This window comes from Phoenix dactylifera, chromosome 4 (genome assembly GCF_051530095.1).
Source record: "Phoenix dactylifera cultivar Ajwa chromosome 4, Ajwa_hap1_PhDact_Kaust_v1.1, whole genome shotgun sequence".
Classification (NCBI taxonomy): Eukaryota; Viridiplantae; Streptophyta; class Magnoliopsida; order Arecales; family Arecaceae; genus Phoenix; species Phoenix dactylifera.
In genome coordinates, this window is record NC_143193.1 from 34037395 (window position 1) to 34051571 (window position 14177).

The 14177-nt window shown below is 49.7% G+C and overlaps 32 non-coding genes and 7 pseudogenes across 32 annotated transcripts; all 39 read right to left on the reverse strand.

Annotated features, from left to right (window-relative positions):
• Positions 1-34: 34 nt before the first annotated feature.
• Positions 35-153, reverse strand: LOC149754697 (5S ribosomal RNA). Its single transcript, XR_016413023.1, has one exon. It is a non-coding gene; the product is annotated as a 5S ribosomal RNA (ribosomal RNA).
• Positions 154-401: 248 nt separating this feature from the next.
• LOC149754698 (5S ribosomal RNA) lies at positions 402-520 on the reverse strand. Its single transcript, XR_016408032.1, has one exon. It is a non-coding gene; the product is annotated as a 5S ribosomal RNA (ribosomal RNA).
• A 247-nt stretch (positions 521-767) lies between these two features.
• On the reverse strand, positions 768-886 carry LOC149754699 (5S ribosomal RNA). Its single transcript, XR_016413024.1, has one exon. It is a non-coding gene; the product is annotated as a 5S ribosomal RNA (ribosomal RNA).
• Positions 887-1134: 248 nt separating this feature from the next.
• On the reverse strand, positions 1135-1253 carry LOC149754700 (5S ribosomal RNA; annotated as a pseudogene).
• Positions 1254-1500: 247 nt separating this feature from the next.
• LOC149754701 (5S ribosomal RNA) lies at positions 1501-1619 on the reverse strand. The gene has a single exon (XR_016413025.1). It is a non-coding gene; the product is annotated as a 5S ribosomal RNA (ribosomal RNA).
• Positions 1620-1867: 248 nt separating this feature from the next.
• LOC149754702 (5S ribosomal RNA) lies at positions 1868-1986 on the reverse strand (annotated as a pseudogene).
• Positions 1987-2232: 246 nt separating this feature from the next.
• On the reverse strand, positions 2233-2351 carry LOC149754703 (5S ribosomal RNA). Its single transcript, XR_016408304.1, has one exon. It is a non-coding gene; the product is annotated as a 5S ribosomal RNA (ribosomal RNA).
• Positions 2352-2598: 247 nt separating this feature from the next.
• On the reverse strand, positions 2599-2717 carry LOC149754704 (5S ribosomal RNA). The gene has a single exon (XR_016408885.1). It is a non-coding gene; the product is annotated as a 5S ribosomal RNA (ribosomal RNA).
• Positions 2718-2964: 247 nt separating this feature from the next.
• On the reverse strand, positions 2965-3083 carry LOC149754705 (5S ribosomal RNA). The gene has a single exon (XR_016406004.1). It is a non-coding gene; the product is annotated as a 5S ribosomal RNA (ribosomal RNA).
• A 246-nt stretch (positions 3084-3329) lies between these two features.
• On the reverse strand, positions 3330-3448 carry LOC149754706 (5S ribosomal RNA). Its single transcript, XR_016400942.1, has one exon. It is a non-coding gene; the product is annotated as a 5S ribosomal RNA (ribosomal RNA).
• A 247-nt stretch (positions 3449-3695) lies between these two features.
• Positions 3696-3814, reverse strand: LOC149754707 (5S ribosomal RNA). The gene has a single exon (XR_016402623.1). It is a non-coding gene; the product is annotated as a 5S ribosomal RNA (ribosomal RNA).
• Positions 3815-4061: 247 nt separating this feature from the next.
• Positions 4062-4180, reverse strand: LOC149754708 (5S ribosomal RNA). Its single transcript, XR_016408216.1, has one exon. It is a non-coding gene; the product is annotated as a 5S ribosomal RNA (ribosomal RNA).
• Positions 4181-4426: 246 nt separating this feature from the next.
• Positions 4427-4545, reverse strand: LOC149754709 (5S ribosomal RNA; annotated as a pseudogene).
• Positions 4546-4791: 246 nt separating this feature from the next.
• On the reverse strand, positions 4792-4909 carry LOC149754710 (5S ribosomal RNA). The gene has a single exon (XR_016404944.1). It is a non-coding gene; the product is annotated as a 5S ribosomal RNA (ribosomal RNA).
• Positions 4910-5156: 247 nt separating this feature from the next.
• Positions 5157-5275, reverse strand: LOC149754711 (5S ribosomal RNA). Its single transcript, XR_016401411.1, has one exon. It is a non-coding gene; the product is annotated as a 5S ribosomal RNA (ribosomal RNA).
• A 246-nt stretch (positions 5276-5521) lies between these two features.
• LOC149754712 (5S ribosomal RNA) lies at positions 5522-5640 on the reverse strand. Its single transcript, XR_016406741.1, has one exon. It is a non-coding gene; the product is annotated as a 5S ribosomal RNA (ribosomal RNA).
• Positions 5641-5887: 247 nt separating this feature from the next.
• Positions 5888-6006, reverse strand: LOC149754713 (5S ribosomal RNA; annotated as a pseudogene).
• Positions 6007-6253: 247 nt separating this feature from the next.
• On the reverse strand, positions 6254-6372 carry LOC149754714 (5S ribosomal RNA). Its single transcript, XR_016402368.1, has one exon. It is a non-coding gene; the product is annotated as a 5S ribosomal RNA (ribosomal RNA).
• Positions 6373-6619: 247 nt separating this feature from the next.
• On the reverse strand, positions 6620-6738 carry LOC149754715 (5S ribosomal RNA). The gene has a single exon (XR_016401998.1). It is a non-coding gene; the product is annotated as a 5S ribosomal RNA (ribosomal RNA).
• Positions 6739-6983: 245 nt separating this feature from the next.
• On the reverse strand, positions 6984-7102 carry LOC149754716 (5S ribosomal RNA). The gene has a single exon (XR_016400943.1). It is a non-coding gene; the product is annotated as a 5S ribosomal RNA (ribosomal RNA).
• A 247-nt stretch (positions 7103-7349) lies between these two features.
• Positions 7350-7468, reverse strand: LOC149754717 (5S ribosomal RNA). Its single transcript, XR_016401412.1, has one exon. It is a non-coding gene; the product is annotated as a 5S ribosomal RNA (ribosomal RNA).
• Positions 7469-7714: 246 nt separating this feature from the next.
• On the reverse strand, positions 7715-7833 carry LOC149754718 (5S ribosomal RNA). The gene has a single exon (XR_016405190.1). It is a non-coding gene; the product is annotated as a 5S ribosomal RNA (ribosomal RNA).
• Positions 7834-8080: 247 nt separating this feature from the next.
• Positions 8081-8199, reverse strand: LOC149754719 (5S ribosomal RNA). The gene has a single exon (XR_016400618.1). It is a non-coding gene; the product is annotated as a 5S ribosomal RNA (ribosomal RNA).
• Positions 8200-8446: 247 nt separating this feature from the next.
• On the reverse strand, positions 8447-8565 carry LOC149754720 (5S ribosomal RNA). The gene has a single exon (XR_016407812.1). It is a non-coding gene; the product is annotated as a 5S ribosomal RNA (ribosomal RNA).
• Positions 8566-8811: 246 nt separating this feature from the next.
• LOC149754721 (5S ribosomal RNA) lies at positions 8812-8929 on the reverse strand (annotated as a pseudogene).
• A 246-nt stretch (positions 8930-9175) lies between these two features.
• Positions 9176-9294, reverse strand: LOC149754722 (5S ribosomal RNA). Its single transcript, XR_016404509.1, has one exon. It is a non-coding gene; the product is annotated as a 5S ribosomal RNA (ribosomal RNA).
• Positions 9295-9541: 247 nt separating this feature from the next.
• LOC149754723 (5S ribosomal RNA) lies at positions 9542-9660 on the reverse strand. The gene has a single exon (XR_016401413.1). It is a non-coding gene; the product is annotated as a 5S ribosomal RNA (ribosomal RNA).
• Positions 9661-9906: 246 nt separating this feature from the next.
• On the reverse strand, positions 9907-10025 carry LOC149754724 (5S ribosomal RNA). Its single transcript, XR_016407902.1, has one exon. It is a non-coding gene; the product is annotated as a 5S ribosomal RNA (ribosomal RNA).
• Positions 10026-10272: 247 nt separating this feature from the next.
• Positions 10273-10391, reverse strand: LOC149754725 (5S ribosomal RNA). Its single transcript, XR_016408117.1, has one exon. It is a non-coding gene; the product is annotated as a 5S ribosomal RNA (ribosomal RNA).
• A 247-nt stretch (positions 10392-10638) lies between these two features.
• Positions 10639-10757, reverse strand: LOC149754726 (5S ribosomal RNA). The gene has a single exon (XR_016406133.1). It is a non-coding gene; the product is annotated as a 5S ribosomal RNA (ribosomal RNA).
• A 246-nt stretch (positions 10758-11003) lies between these two features.
• Positions 11004-11122, reverse strand: LOC149754727 (5S ribosomal RNA; annotated as a pseudogene).
• Positions 11123-11368: 246 nt separating this feature from the next.
• Positions 11369-11487, reverse strand: LOC149754728 (5S ribosomal RNA). Its single transcript, XR_016404510.1, has one exon. It is a non-coding gene; the product is annotated as a 5S ribosomal RNA (ribosomal RNA).
• A 247-nt stretch (positions 11488-11734) lies between these two features.
• On the reverse strand, positions 11735-11853 carry LOC149754729 (5S ribosomal RNA). Its single transcript, XR_016401414.1, has one exon. It is a non-coding gene; the product is annotated as a 5S ribosomal RNA (ribosomal RNA).
• A 246-nt stretch (positions 11854-12099) lies between these two features.
• Positions 12100-12218, reverse strand: LOC149754730 (5S ribosomal RNA). Its single transcript, XR_016407994.1, has one exon. It is a non-coding gene; the product is annotated as a 5S ribosomal RNA (ribosomal RNA).
• A 247-nt stretch (positions 12219-12465) lies between these two features.
• Positions 12466-12584, reverse strand: LOC149754731 (5S ribosomal RNA). Its single transcript, XR_016408033.1, has one exon. It is a non-coding gene; the product is annotated as a 5S ribosomal RNA (ribosomal RNA).
• Positions 12585-12831: 247 nt separating this feature from the next.
• Positions 12832-12950, reverse strand: LOC149754732 (5S ribosomal RNA). The gene has a single exon (XR_016408101.1). It is a non-coding gene; the product is annotated as a 5S ribosomal RNA (ribosomal RNA).
• A 248-nt stretch (positions 12951-13198) lies between these two features.
• LOC149754733 (5S ribosomal RNA) lies at positions 13199-13317 on the reverse strand. The gene has a single exon (XR_016408034.1). It is a non-coding gene; the product is annotated as a 5S ribosomal RNA (ribosomal RNA).
• Positions 13318-13563: 246 nt separating this feature from the next.
• On the reverse strand, positions 13564-13682 carry LOC149754734 (5S ribosomal RNA; annotated as a pseudogene).
• A 247-nt stretch (positions 13683-13929) lies between these two features.
• Positions 13930-14048, reverse strand: LOC149754735 (5S ribosomal RNA). Its single transcript, XR_016408886.1, has one exon. It is a non-coding gene; the product is annotated as a 5S ribosomal RNA (ribosomal RNA).
• Between the last annotated feature and the right edge of the window lie 129 nt (positions 14049-14177).

The window sequence follows — 14177 nt, forward strand, 5'->3', positions numbered from 1 at the left end:
TATCAAAAAATAAAAAAACGGGCAAAAAATAAATGGGGTGCAACACGAGGACTTCCCGGGGGGTCACCCATCCTAGTACTACTCTCGCCCAAGCACGCTTAACTGCGGAGTTCAGATGGGATCCGGTGCATTAGTGCTGGTATGATCGCACCCATGACAAGCCCTTCGAAACTCCCTTTTATGACAAAGCAGCAGGTCTCGACGGCCCGAGACATTCGCACCGCCGGGGCCGTTCTGGCGTAGGATTCAACGCGCTGGTCCCGCTATGCTGCATGGCACCGCCAGTCTCCGGACTCAGTTTATTTTCGGAGGAAAAAAATTATCCGAAGCGGAAAAGCCAAAAGCCAAAAAATTAAAAATAAATATTATCAAAAAATAAAAAAAAGGGGCAAAAAATAAAAGGGGTGCAACACGAGGACTTCCCAGGTGGTCACCCATCCTAGTGCTACTCTCGCCCAAGCACGCTTAACTGCGGAGTTTTGATGGGATCCGGTGCATTAGTGCTGGTATGATCGCACCCATGACATGCCCTTCGAAACTCCCTTTTATGACAAAGCAGCCGACCTCGACGGCCCGAGCCATTCGCGCCGCCGGGGCCGTTCTGGCGTAGGATTCAACGCGCTGGTCCCGCTATGCTGCATGGCACCGCCAGTCTCCGGACTCAGTTTATTTTCGGGGGAAAAAAATTATCCGAAGTGGAAAAGCCAAAAGCCGAAAAATTAAAAATAAATATTATCAAAAAATAAAAAAATGGGCAAAAAATAAATGGGGTGCAACACGAGGACTTCCCGGGGGGTCACCCATCCTAGTACTACTCTCGCCCAAGCACGCTTAACTGCGGAGTTCAGATGGGATCCGGTGCATTAGTGCTGGTATGATCGCACCCATGACAAGCCCTTCGAAACTCCCTTTTATGACAAAGCAGCAGGTCTCGACGGCCCGAGACATTCGCACCGCCGGGGCCGTTCTGGCGTAGGATTCAACGCGCTGGTCCCGCTATGCTGCATGGCACCGCCAGTCTCCGGACTCAGTTTATTTTCGGAGGAAAAAAATTATCCGAAGCGGAAAAGCCAAAAGCCAAAAAATTAAAAATAAATATTATCAAAAAATAAAAAAAAGGGGCAAAAAATAAAAGGGGTGCAACACGAGGACTTCCCAGGTGGTCACCCATCCTAGTGCTACTCTCGCCCAAGCACGCTTAACTGCGCAGTTTTGATGGGATCCGGTGCATTAGTGCTGGTATGATCGCACCCATGACATGCCCTTCGAAACTCCCTTTTATGACAAAGCAGCCGACCTCGACGACCCGAGACATTCCCGCCGCCGGGGCCGTTCTGGCGTAGGATTCAACGCGCTGGTCCCGCTATGCTGCATGGCACCGCCAGTCTCCGGACTCAGTTTATTTTCGGAGGAAAAAAATTATCAGAAGAGGAAAAGCCAAAAGCCGAAAAATTAAAAATAAATATTATCAAAAAATAAAAAAATGGGCAAAAAATAAATGGGGTGCAACACGAGGACTTCCCGGGGGGTCACCCATCCTAGTACTACTCTCGCCCAAGCACGCTTAACTGCGGAGTTCAGATGGGATCCGGTGCATTAGTGCTGGTATGATCGCACCCATGACAAGCCCTTCGAAACTCCCTTTTATGACAAAGCAGCAGGTCTCGACGGCCCGAGACATTCGCACCGCCGGGGCCGTTCTGGCGTAGGATTCAACGCGCTGGTCCCGCTATGCTGCATGGCACCGCCAGTCTCCGGACTCAGTTTATTTTCGGAGGAAAAAAATTATCCGAAGCGGAAAAGCCAAAAGCCAAAAAATTAAAAATAAATATTATCAAAAAATAAAAAAAAGGGGCAAAAAATAAAAGGGGTGCAACACGAGGACTTCCCAGGTGGTCACCCATCCTAGTGCTACTCTCGCCCAAGCACGCTTAACTGCGCAGTTTTGATGGGATCCGGTGCATTAGTGCTGGTATGATCGCACCCATGACATGCCCTTCGAAACTCCCTTTTATGACAAAGCAGCCGACCTCGACGACCCGAGACATTCCCGCCGCCGGGGCCGTTCTGGCGTAGGATTCAACGCGCTGGTCCCGCTATGCTGCATGGCACCGCCAGTCTCCGGACTCAGTTTATTTTCGGGGGAAAAAATTATCCGAAGAGGAAAAGCCAAAAGCCGAAAAATTAAAAATAAATATTATCAAAAAATAAAAAAGCGGGCAAAAAATAAAAGGGGGGCAACACGAGGACTTCCCAGGGGGTCACCCATCCTTGTACTACTCTCGCCCAAGCACGCTTAACTGCGGAGTTCTGATGGGATCCGATGCATTAGTGCTGGTATGATCACACCCATGACAAGCCCTTCGAAACTCCCTTTTATGACAAAGCAGCAGACCTCGACGGCCCGAGATATTCGCGCCGCCGGGGCCGTTCTGGCGTAGAATTCAACGCGCTGGTCCCGCTATGCTGCATGGCACCGCCTGTCTCCGAACTCAGTTTATTTTGGGGGGAAAAAAATTATCCGGAGTGGAAAAGCCAAAAGCCGAAAAATTAAAAATAAATATTATCAAAAAATAAAAAAGCGGGCAAAAAATTAAAGGGGTGCAACACGAGGACTTCCCAGAGGGTCACCCATCCTAGTACTACTCTCGCCCAAGCATGCTTAACTGCGGAGTTCTGATGGAATCCGGTGCATTAGTGCTGGTATGATCGTACCCATTACATGCCCTTCGAAACTCCCTTTTATGACAAAGCAGCAGACCTCGACGGCCCGAGACATTTGCGCCGGCGGGGCCGTTCTGGCGTAGGATTCAACGCGCTGGTCCCGCTATGCTGCATGGCACCGCCAGTCTCCGGACTCAGTTTATTTTCGGGGGAAAAAAATTATCCGAAGTGGAAAAGCCAAAAGCCGAAAAATTAAAAATAAATACTATCAAAAAATAAAAAAAGGGGCAAAAAATAAATGGGGTGCAACACGAGGACATCCCGGGGGGTCACCCATCCTAGTACTACTCTCGCCCAAGCACGCTTAACTGCGGAGTTCTGATGGGATCCGGTGCAATAGTGCTGGTATGATCGCACCCATGACAAGCCCTTCGAAACTCCTTTTTATGACAAAGCAGCCGGTCTCGACGGCCCGAGACATTCGCGCCGCCAGGGCCGTTCTGGCGTAGGATTCAACGCGCTGGTCCCGCTATGCTTCATGGCACCGCCAGTCTCCGGACTCAGTTTATTTTCGGGGGAAAAAATTATCCGAAGAGGAAAAGCCAAAAGCCGAAAAATTAAAAATAAATATTATCAAAAAATAAAAAAGCGGGCAAAAAATAAAAGGGGTGCAACACGAGGACTTCCCAGGGGGGCACCCATCCTAGTACTACTCCCGCCCAAGCACGCTTAACTGCGGAGTTCTGATGGGATCCGGTGCATTAGTGCTGGTATGATCGCACCCATGACATTCCCTTCGAAACTCTCTTATATGACAAAGCAGCAGACCTCGACGGCCCGAGACATTCGCGCCGCCGGGGCCGTTCTGGCGTAGGATTCAACGCGCTGGTCCCGCTATGCTGCATGGCACAGCCAGTCTCCGGACTCAGTTTATTTTCGGGGAAAAAAAATTATCCGAAGTGGAAAAGCCAAAAGCCGAAAAATTAAAAATAAATATTATCAAAAAATAAAAAAACGGGCAAAAAATAAATGGGGTGCAACACGAGGACTTCCCGGGGGGTCACCCATCCTAGTACTACTCTCGTCCAAGCACGCTTAACTGCGGAGTTCTGATGGGATCCGGTGCATTAGTGCTGGTATGATCGCACCCATGACAAGCCCTTCGAAACTCCGTTTTATGACAAAGCAGCCGGTCTCGACGGCCCGAGACATTCGCGCCGCCAGGGCCGTTCTGGCGTAGGATTCAACGCGCTGGTCCCGCTATGCTGCATGGCATAGCCAGTCTCCGGACTCAGTTTATTTTCGGGGAGAAAAAAATATCCGAAGAGGAAAAGCCAAAGGCCGAAAAATTAAAAATAAATATTACCAAAAAATAAAAAAGCGGGCAAAAAATAAAAGGGGTGCAACACGAGGAGTTTCCATAGGGTCACCCATCCTAGTACTACCCTCGCCTAAGCACGCTTAACTGCGGAGTTCTAATGGGATCCAGTGCATTAGTGCTGGTATGATCGCACCCATGACATGCCCTTCGAAACTCCCTTTTATGACAAAGCAGCCGACCTCGACGGCCCGAGACATTCGCGCCGCCGGGGCCGTTCTGGCGTAGGATTCAACGCGCTGGTCCCGCTATGCTGCATGGCACCGCCAGTCTCCGGACTCAGTTTATTTTCGGGGAAAAAAAATTATCCGAAGTGGAAAAGCCAAAAGCCGAAAAATTAAAAATAAATATTATCAAAAAATAAAAAAAGGGCAAAAAATAAATGGGGTGCAACACGAGGACTTCCTGGGGGGTCACCCATCCTAGTACTACTCTCGCCCAAGCACGCTTAACTGCGGTGTTCTGATGCGATCCAGTGCATTAGTGCTGGTATGATCGCACCCATGACAAGCCCTTCGAAACTCCTTTTTATGACAAAGCAGCCGGTCTCGACGGCCCGAGACATTCGCGCCGCCAGGGCCGTTCTGGCGTAGGATTCAACGCGCTGGTCCCGCTATGCTGCATGGCACCGCCAGTCTCCGGACTCAGTTTATTTTCGGGGGAAAAAATTATCTGAAGAGGAAAAGCCAAAAGCCGAAAAATTAAAAATGAATATTCTCAAAAAATAAAAAAGCGGGCAAAAAATAAAAGGGGTGCAACACGAGGACTTCCAGGGGGGCACCCATCCTAGTACTACTCCCGCCCAAGCACGCTTAACTGCGGAGTTCTGATGGGATCCGGTGCATTAGTGCTGGTATGATCGCACCCATGACATTCCCTTCGAAACTCTCTTATATGACAAAGCAGCAGACCTCGACGGCCCGAGACATTCGCGCCGCCGGGGCCGTTCTGGCGTAGGATTCAACGCGCTGGTCCCGCTATGCTGCATGGCACCGCCAGTCTCCGGACTCAGTTTATTTTCGGGGGAAAAAAATTATCCGAAGTGGAAAAGCCAAAAGCCGAAAAATTAAAAATAAATATTATCAAAAAATAAAAAAACGGGCAATAAATAAATGGGGTGCAACACGAGGACTTCCCGGGGGGTCACCCATCCTAGTACTACTCTCGCCCAAGCACGCTTAACTGCGGAGTTCTGATGGGATCCGGTGCAATAGTGCTGGTATGATCGCACCCATGACAAGCCCTTCGAAACTCCCTTTTATGACAAAGCAGCCGGTCTCGACGGCCCGAGACATTCGCGCCGCCAGGGCCGTTCTGGCGTAGGATTCAACGCGCTGGTCCCGCTATGCTGCATGGCACCGCCAGTCTCCGGACTCAGTTTATTTTCGGGGGAAAAAATTATCCGAAGAGGAAAAGCCAAAAGCCAAAAAATTAAAAATAAATATTATCAAAAAATAAAAAAGCGGGCAAAAAATAAAAGGGGGGCAACACGAGGACTTCCCAGGGGGTCACCCATCCTTGTACTACTCTCGCCCAAGCACGCTTAACTGCGGAGTTCTGATGGGATCCGGTGCATTAGTGCTGGTATGATCACACCCATGACAAGCCCTTCGAAACTCCCTTTTATGACAAAGCAGCAGACCTCGACGGCCCGAGACATTCGCGCCGCCGGGGCCGTTCTGGCGTAGAATTCAACGCGCTGGTCCCGCTATGCTGCATGGCACCGCCAGTCTCCGGACTCAGTTTATTTTCGGAGGAAAAAAATTATCCGAAGCGGAAAAGCCAAAAGCCGAAAAATTAAAAATAAATATTAACAAAAAATAACAAAGCGGGCAAAAAATTAAAGGGGTGCAACACGAGGACTTCCCAGAGGGTCACCCATCCTAGTACTACTCTCGCCCAAGCATGCTTAACTGCGGAGTTCTGATGGAATCTGGTACATTAGTGCTGGTATGATCGTACCCATTACATGCCCTTTGAAACTCCCTTTTATGACAAAGCAGCAGACCTCGACGGCCCGAGACATTTGCGCCGGCAGGGCCGTTCTGGCGTAGGATTCAACGCGCTGGTCCCGCTATGCTGCATGGCACCGCCAGTCTCCGGACTCAGTTTATTTTCGGGGAAAAAAAATTATCCGAAGAGGAAAAGCCAAAGGCCGAAAAATTAAAAATCAATATTATCAAAAAATAACAAAGCGGGCAAAAAATAAAAGGGGTGCAACACGAGGACTTTCCATAGGGTCACCCATCCTAGTACTACCCTCGCCCAAGCACGCTTAACTGCGGAGTTCTGATGGGATCCGGTGCATTAGTGCTGGTATGATCGCACCCATTACATGCCCTTCGAAACTCCCTTTTATGACAAAGCAGCCGACCTTGACGGCCCGAGACATTCGCGCCGCCGGGGCCGTTCTGGCGTAGGATTCAACGCGCTGGTCCCGCTATGCTGCATGGCACCGCCAGTCTCCGGACTCAGTTTATTTTCGGGGAAAAAAAATTATCCGAAGAGGAAAAGCCAAAAGCCGAAAAATTAAAAATAAATATTAACAAAAAATAAAAAAGCGGGCAAAAAATAAAAGGGGCGCAACACGAGGACTTCCCAGGGGGTCACCCATCCTAGTACTACTCTCGCCCATGCACGCTTAACTGCGGAGTTCAGATGGGATCCGGTGCATTAGTGCTGGTATGATCGCACCCATGACAGGCCCTTCGAAACTCCCTTTTATGACAAAGCAGCAGGTCTCGACGGCCCGAGACATTCGCGCCGCCAGGGCCGTTCTGGCGTAGGATTCAACGCGCTGGTCCCGCTATGCTGCATGGCACCGCCAGTCTCCGGACTCAGTTTATTTTCGGGGGAAAAATTATCTGAAGAGGAAAAGCCAAAAGCCAAAAAATTAAAAATAAATATTATCAAAAAATAAAAAAGCGGGCAAAAAATAAAAGGGGTGCAACACGAGGACTTCCCAGGGGGGCACCCATCCTAGTACTACTCCCGCCCAAGCACGCTTAACTGCGGAGTTCTGATGGGATCCGGTGCATTAGTGCTGGTATGATCGCACCCATGACATTTCCTTCGAAACTCTCTTATATGACAAAGCAGCAGACCTCGACGGCCCGAGACATTCGCGCCGCCGGGGCCGTTCTGGCGTAGGATTCAACGCGCTGGTCCCGCTATGCTGCATGGCACCGCCAGTCTCCGGACTCAGTTTATTTTCGGGGGAAAAAAATTATCCGAAGTGGAAAAGCCAAAAGCCGAAAAATTAAAAATAAATATTATCAAAAAATAAAAAAACGGGCAAAAAATAAATGGGGTGCAACACGAGGACTTCCCGGGGGGTCACCCATCCTAGTACTACTCTCGCCCAAGCACGCTTAACTGCGGAGTTCTGATGGGATCCGGTGCAATAGTGCTGGTATGATCGCACCCATGACAAGCCCTTCGAAACTCCTTTTTATGACAAAGCAGCCGGTCTCGACGGCCCGAGACATTCGCGCCGCCAGGGCCGTTCTGGCGTAGGATTCAACGCGCTGGTCCCGCTATGCTGCATGGCACCGCCAGTCTCCGGACTCAGTTTATTTTCGGGGGAAAAAATTATCCGAAGAGGAAAAGCCAAAAGCCGAAAAATTAAAAATAAATATTATCAAAAAATAAAAAAGCGGGCAAAAAATAAAAGGGGTGCAACACGAGGACTTCCCAGGGGGGCACCCATCCTAGTACTACTTCCGCCCAAGCACGCTTAACTGCGGAGTTCTGATGGGATCCGGTGCATTAGTGCTGGTATGATCGCACCCATGACATTCCCTTCGAAACTCTCTTATATGACAAAGCAGCAGACCTCGACGGCCCGAGACATTCGCGCCGCCGGGGCCGTTCTGGCGTAGGATTCAACGCGCTGGTCCCGCTATGCTGCATGGCACAGCCAGTCTCCGGACTCAGTTTATTTTCGGGGGAAAAAAATTATCCGAAGTGGAAAAGCCAAAAGCCGAAAAATTAAAAATAAATATTATCAAAAAATAAAAAACGGGGCAAAAAATAAAAGGGGTGCAACACGAGGACTTCCCGGGGGGTCACCCATCCTAGTACTACTCTCGCCCAAGCACGCTTAACTGCGGAGTTCTGATGGGATCCGGTGCATTAGTGCTGGTATGATCGCACCCATGACAAGCCCTTCGAAACTCCGTTTTATGACAAAGCAGCCGGTCTCGACGGCCCGAGACATTCGCGCCGCCAGGGCCGTTCTGGCGTAGGATTCAACGCGCTGGTCCCGCTATGCTGCATGGCATAGCCAGTCTCCGGACTCAGTTTATTTTCGGAGAGAAAAAATTATCCGAAGAGGAAAAGCCAAAGGCCGAAAAATTAAAAATAAATATTACCAAAAAATAAAAAAGCGGGCAAAAAATAAAAGGGGTGCAACACGAGGACTTTCCATAGGGTCACCCATCCTAGTACAACCCTCGCCTAAGCACGCTTAACTGCGGAGTTCTGATGGGATCCGGTGCATTAGTGCTGGTATGATCGCACCCATGACATGCCCTTCGAAACTTCCTTTTATGACAAAGCAGCCGACCTCGACGGCCCGAGACATTCGCACCGCCGGGGCCGTTCTGGCGTAGGATTCAACGCGCTGGTCCCGCTATGCTGCATGGCACCGCCAGTCTCCGGACTCAGTTTATTTTCGGAGGAAAAAAATTATCCGAAGTGGAAAAGCCAAAAGCCGAAAAATTAAAAATAAATATTATCAAAAAATAAAAAAAGGGCAAAAAATAAATGGGGTGCAACACGAGGACTTCCGGGGGGTCACCCATCCTAGTACTACTCTCGCCCAAGCACGCTTAACTGCGGTGTTCTGATGCGATCCAGTGCATTAGTGCTGGTATGATCGCACCCATGACAAGCCCTTCGAAACTCCTTTTTATGACAATGCAGCCGGTCTCGACGGCCCGAGACATTCGCGCCGCCAGGGCCGTTCTGGCGTAGGAGTCAACGCGCTGGTCCCGCTATGCTGCATGGCACCGCCAGTCTCCGGACTCAGTTTATTTTCGGGGGAAAAAATTATCTGAAGAGGAAAAGCCAAAAGCCGAAAAATTAAAAATAAATATTATCAAAAAATAAAAAAGCGGGCAAAAAATAAAAGGGGTGCAACATGAGGACTTCCCAGGGGGGCACCCATCCTAGTACTACTCCCGCCCAAGCACGCTTAACTGCGGAGTTCGGATGGGATCCGGTGCATTAGTGCTGGTATGATCGCACCCATGACATTCCCTTCGAAACTCTCTTATATGACAAAGCAGCAGACCTCGACGGCCCGAGACATTCGCGCCGCCGGGGCCGTTCTGGCGTAGGATTCAACGCGCTGGTCCCGCTATGCTGCATGGCACCGCCAGTCTCCGAACTCAGTTTATTTTCGGGGGAAAAAAATTATCCGAAGTGGAAAAGCCAAAAGCCGAAAAATTAAAAATAAATATTATCAAAAAATAAAAAAATGGGCAAAAAATAAATGGGGTGCAACACGAGGACTTCCCGGGGGGTCACCCATCCTAGTACTACTCTCGCCCAAGCACGCTTAACTGCGGAGTTCTGATGGGATCCGGTGCAATAGTGCTGGTATGATCGCACCCATGACAAGCCCTTCGAAACTCCTTTTTATGACAAAGCAGCCGGTCTCGACGGCCCGAGACATTCGCGCCGCCAGGGCCGTTCTGGCGTAGGATTTAACGCGCTGGTCCCGCTATGCTGCATGGCACCGCCAGTCTCCGGACTCAGTTTATTTTCGGGGGAAAAAATTATCCGAAGAGGAAAAGCCAAAAGCCGAAAAATTAAAAATAAATATTAACAAAAAATAAAAAAAGGGGCAAAAAATAAAAGGGGTGCAACACGAGGACTTCCCAGGGGGTCACCCATCCTAGTACTACTCTCGCCCAAGCACGCTTAACTGCGGAGTTCAGATGGGATCCGGTGCATTAGTGCTGGTATGATCGCACCCATGACAAGCCCTTCGAAACTCCCTTTTATGACAAAGCAGCAGGTCTCGACGGCCCGAGACATTCGCACCGCCGGGGCCGTTCTGGCGTAGGATTCAACGCGCTGGTCCCGCTATGCTGCATGGCACCGCCAGTCTCCGGACTCAGTTTATTTTCGGAGGAAAAAAATTATCCGAAGCGGAAAAGCCAAAAGCCAAAAAATTTAAAATAAATATTATCAAAAAATAAAAAAAGGGGCAAAAAATAAAAGGGGTGCAACACGAGGACTTCCCAGGTGGTCACCCATCCTAGTGCTACTCTCGCCCAAGCACGCTTAACTACGGAGTTTTGATGGGATCCGGTGCATTAGTGCTGGTATGATCGCACCCATGACATGCCCTTCGAAACTCCCTTTTATGACAAAGCAGCCGGTCTCGACGGCCCGAGACATTCGCGCCGCCAGGGCCGTTCTGGCGTAGAATTCAACGCGCTGGTCCCGCTATGCTGCATGGCACAGCCAGTCTCCGGACTCAGTTTATTTTCGGGGAGAAAAAATTATCCGAAGAGGAAAAGCCAAAGGCCGAAAAATTAAAAATAAATATTACCAAAAAATAAAAAAGCGGGCAAAAAATAAAAGGGGTGCAACACGAGGACTTTCCATAGGGTCACCCATCCTAGTACTACCCTCGCCTAAGCACGCTTAACTGCGGAGTTCTGATGGGATCCGGTGCATTAGTGCTGGTATGATCGCACCCATGACATGCCCTTCGAAACTCCCTTTTATGACAAAGCAGCCGACCTCGACGGCCCGAGACATTCGCACCGCCGGGGCCGTTCTGGCGTAGGATTCAACGCGCTGGTCCCGCTATGCTGCATGGCACCGCCAGTCTCCGGACTCAGTTTATTTTCGGAGGAAAAAAATTATCCGAAGTGGAAAAGCCAAAAGCCGAAAAATTAAAAATAAATATTATCAAAAAATAAAAAAAGGGCAAAAAATAAATGGGGTGCAACACGAGGACTTCCCGGGGGGTCACCCATCCTAGTACTACTCTCGCCCAAGCACGCTTAACTGCGGTGTTCTGATGCGATCCAGTGCATTAGTGCTGGTATGATCGCACCCATGACAAGCCCTTCGAAACTCCTTTTTATGACAAAGCAGCCGGTCTCGACGGCCCGAGACATTCGCGCCGCCAGGGCCGTTCTGGCGTAGGATTCAACGCGCTGGTCCCGCTATGCTGCATGGCACCGCCAGTCTCCGGACTCAGTTTATTTTCGGGGGAAAAAATTATCTGAAGAGGAAAAGCCAAAAGCCGAAAAATTAAAAATGAATATTATCAAAAAATAAAAAAGCGGGCAAAAAATAAAAGGGGTGCAACATGAGGACTTCCCAGGGGGGCACCCATCCTAGTACTACTCCCGCCCAAGCACGCTTAACTGCGGAGTTCGGATGGGATCCGGTGCATTAGTGCTGGTATGATCGCACCCATGACATTCCCTTCGAAACTCTCTTATATGACAAAGCAGCAGACCTCGACGGCCCGAGACATTCGCGCCGCCGGGGCCGTTCTGGCGTAGGATTCAACGCGCTGGTCCCGCTATGCTGCATGGCACCGCCAGTCTCCGAACTCAGTTTATTTTCGGGGGAAAAAAATTATCCGAAGTGGAAAAGCCAAAAGCCGAAAAATTAAAAATAAATATTATCAAAAAATAAAAAAATGGGCAAAAAATAAATGGGGTGCAACACGAGGACTTCCCGGGGGGTCACCCATCCTAGTACTACTCTCGCCCAAGCACGCTTAACTGCGGAGTTCTGATGGGATCCGGTGCAATAGTGCTGGTATGATCGCACCCATGACAAGCCCTTCGAAACTCCTTTTTATGACAAAGCAGCCGGTCTCGACGGCCCGAGACATTCGCGCCGCCAGGGCCGTTCTGGCGTAGGATTTAACGCGCTGGTCCCGCTATGCTGCATGGCACCGCCAGTCTCCGGACTCAGTTTATTTTCGGGGGAAAAAATTATCCGAAGAGGAAAAGCCAAAAGCCGAAAAATTAAAAATAAATATTAACAAAAAATAAAAAAAGGGGCAAAAAATAAAAGGGGTGCAACACGAGGACTTCCCAGGGGGTCACCCATCCTAGTACTACTCTCGCCCAAGCACGCTTAACTGCGGAGTTCAGATGGGATCCGGTGCATTAGTGCTGGTATGATCGCACCCATGACAAGCCCTTCGAAACTCCCTTTTATGACAAAGCAGCAGGTCTCGACGGCCCGAGACATTCGCACCGCCGGGGCCGTTCTGGCGTAGGATTCAACGCGCTGGTCCCGCTATGCTGCATGGCACCGCCAGTCTCCGGACTCAGTTTATTTTCGGAGGAAAAAAATTATCCGAAGCGGAAAAGCCAAAAGCCAAAAAATTTAAAATAAATATTATCAAAAAATAAAAAAAGGGGCAAAAAATAAAAGGGGTGCAACACGAGGACTTCCCAGGTGGTCACCCATCCTAGTGCTACTCTCGCCCAAGCACGCTTAACTGCGGAGTTTTGATGGGATCCGGTGCATTAGTGCTGGTATGATCGCACCCATGACATGCCCTTCGAAACTCCCTTTTATGACAAAGCAGCCGACCTCGACGGCCCGAGACATTCGCGCCGCCGGGGCCGTTCTGGCGTAGGATTCAACGCGCTGGTCCCGCTATGCTGCATGGCACCGCCAGTCTCCGGACTCAGTTTATTTTCGGGGGAAAAAAATTATCCGAAGTGGAAAAGCCAAAAGCCGAAAAATTAAAAATAAATATTATCAAAAAATAAAAAAGCGGGCAAAAAATAAAAGGGGTGCAACACGAGGACTTCCCAGGGGGTCACCCATCCTAGTACTACTCTCGCCCAAGCACGCTTAACTGCGGAGTTCAGATGGGATCCGGTGCATTAGTGCTGGTATGATCGCACCCGTGACAAGCCCTTCGAAACTCCCTTTTATGACAAAGCAGCAGGTCTCGACGGCCCGAGACATTCGCACCGCCGGGGCCGTTCTGGTGTAGGATTCAACGCGCTGGTCCCGCTATGCTGCATGGCACCGCCAGTCTCCGGACTCAGTTTATTTTCGGAGAAAAAAAATTATCCGAAGCGAAAAAGCCAAAAGCCAAAAAATTAAAAATAAATATTATCAAAAAATAAAAAAAAGGGGCAAAAAATAAAAGGGGTGCAACACGAGGACTTCCCAGGTGGTCACCCATCCTAGTGCTACTCTCGCCCAAGCACGCTTAACTGCGGAGTTTTGATGGGATCCGGTGCATTAGTGCTGGTATGATCGCACCCATGACATGCCCTTCGAAACTCCCTTTTATGACAAAGCAGCCGACCTCGACGGCCCGAGACATTCCCGCCGCCGGGGCCGTTCTGGCGTAGGATTCAACGCGCTGGTCCCGCTATGCTGCATGGCACCGCCAGTCTCCGGACTCAGTTTATTTTCGGGGGAAAAAATTATCCGAAGAGGAAAAGCCAAAAGCCGAAAAATTAAAAATAAATATTATCAAAAAATAAAAAAGCGGGCAAAAAATAAAAGGGGGGCAACACGAGGACTTCCCAGGGGGTCACCTATCCTTGTACTACTCTCGCCCAAGCACGCTTAACTGCGGAGTTCTGATGGGATCCGATGCATTAGTGCTGGTATGATCACACCCATGACAAGCCCTTCGAAACTCCCTTTTATGACAAAGCAGCAGACCTCGACGGCCCGAGACATTCGCGCCGCCGGGGCCGTTCTGGCGTAGAATTCAACGCGCTGGTCCCGCTATGCTGCATGGCACCGCCTGTCTCCGAACTCAGTTTATTTTGGGAGGAAAAAAATTATCCGGATTGGAAAAGCCAAAAGCCGAAAAATTAAAAATAAATATTATCAAAAAATAAAAAAGCGGGCAAAAAATTAAAGGGGTGCAACACGAGGACTTCCCAGAGGGTCACCCATCCTAGTACTACTCTCGCCCAAGCATGCTTAACTGCGGAGTTCTGATGGAATCCGGTGCATTAGTGCTGGTATGATCGTACCCATTACATGCCCTTCGAAACTCCCTTTTATGACAAAGCAGCAGACCTCGACGGCCCGAGACATTTGCGCCGGCGGGGCCGTTCTGGCGTAGGATTCAACGCGCTGGTCCCGCTATGCTGCATGGCACCGC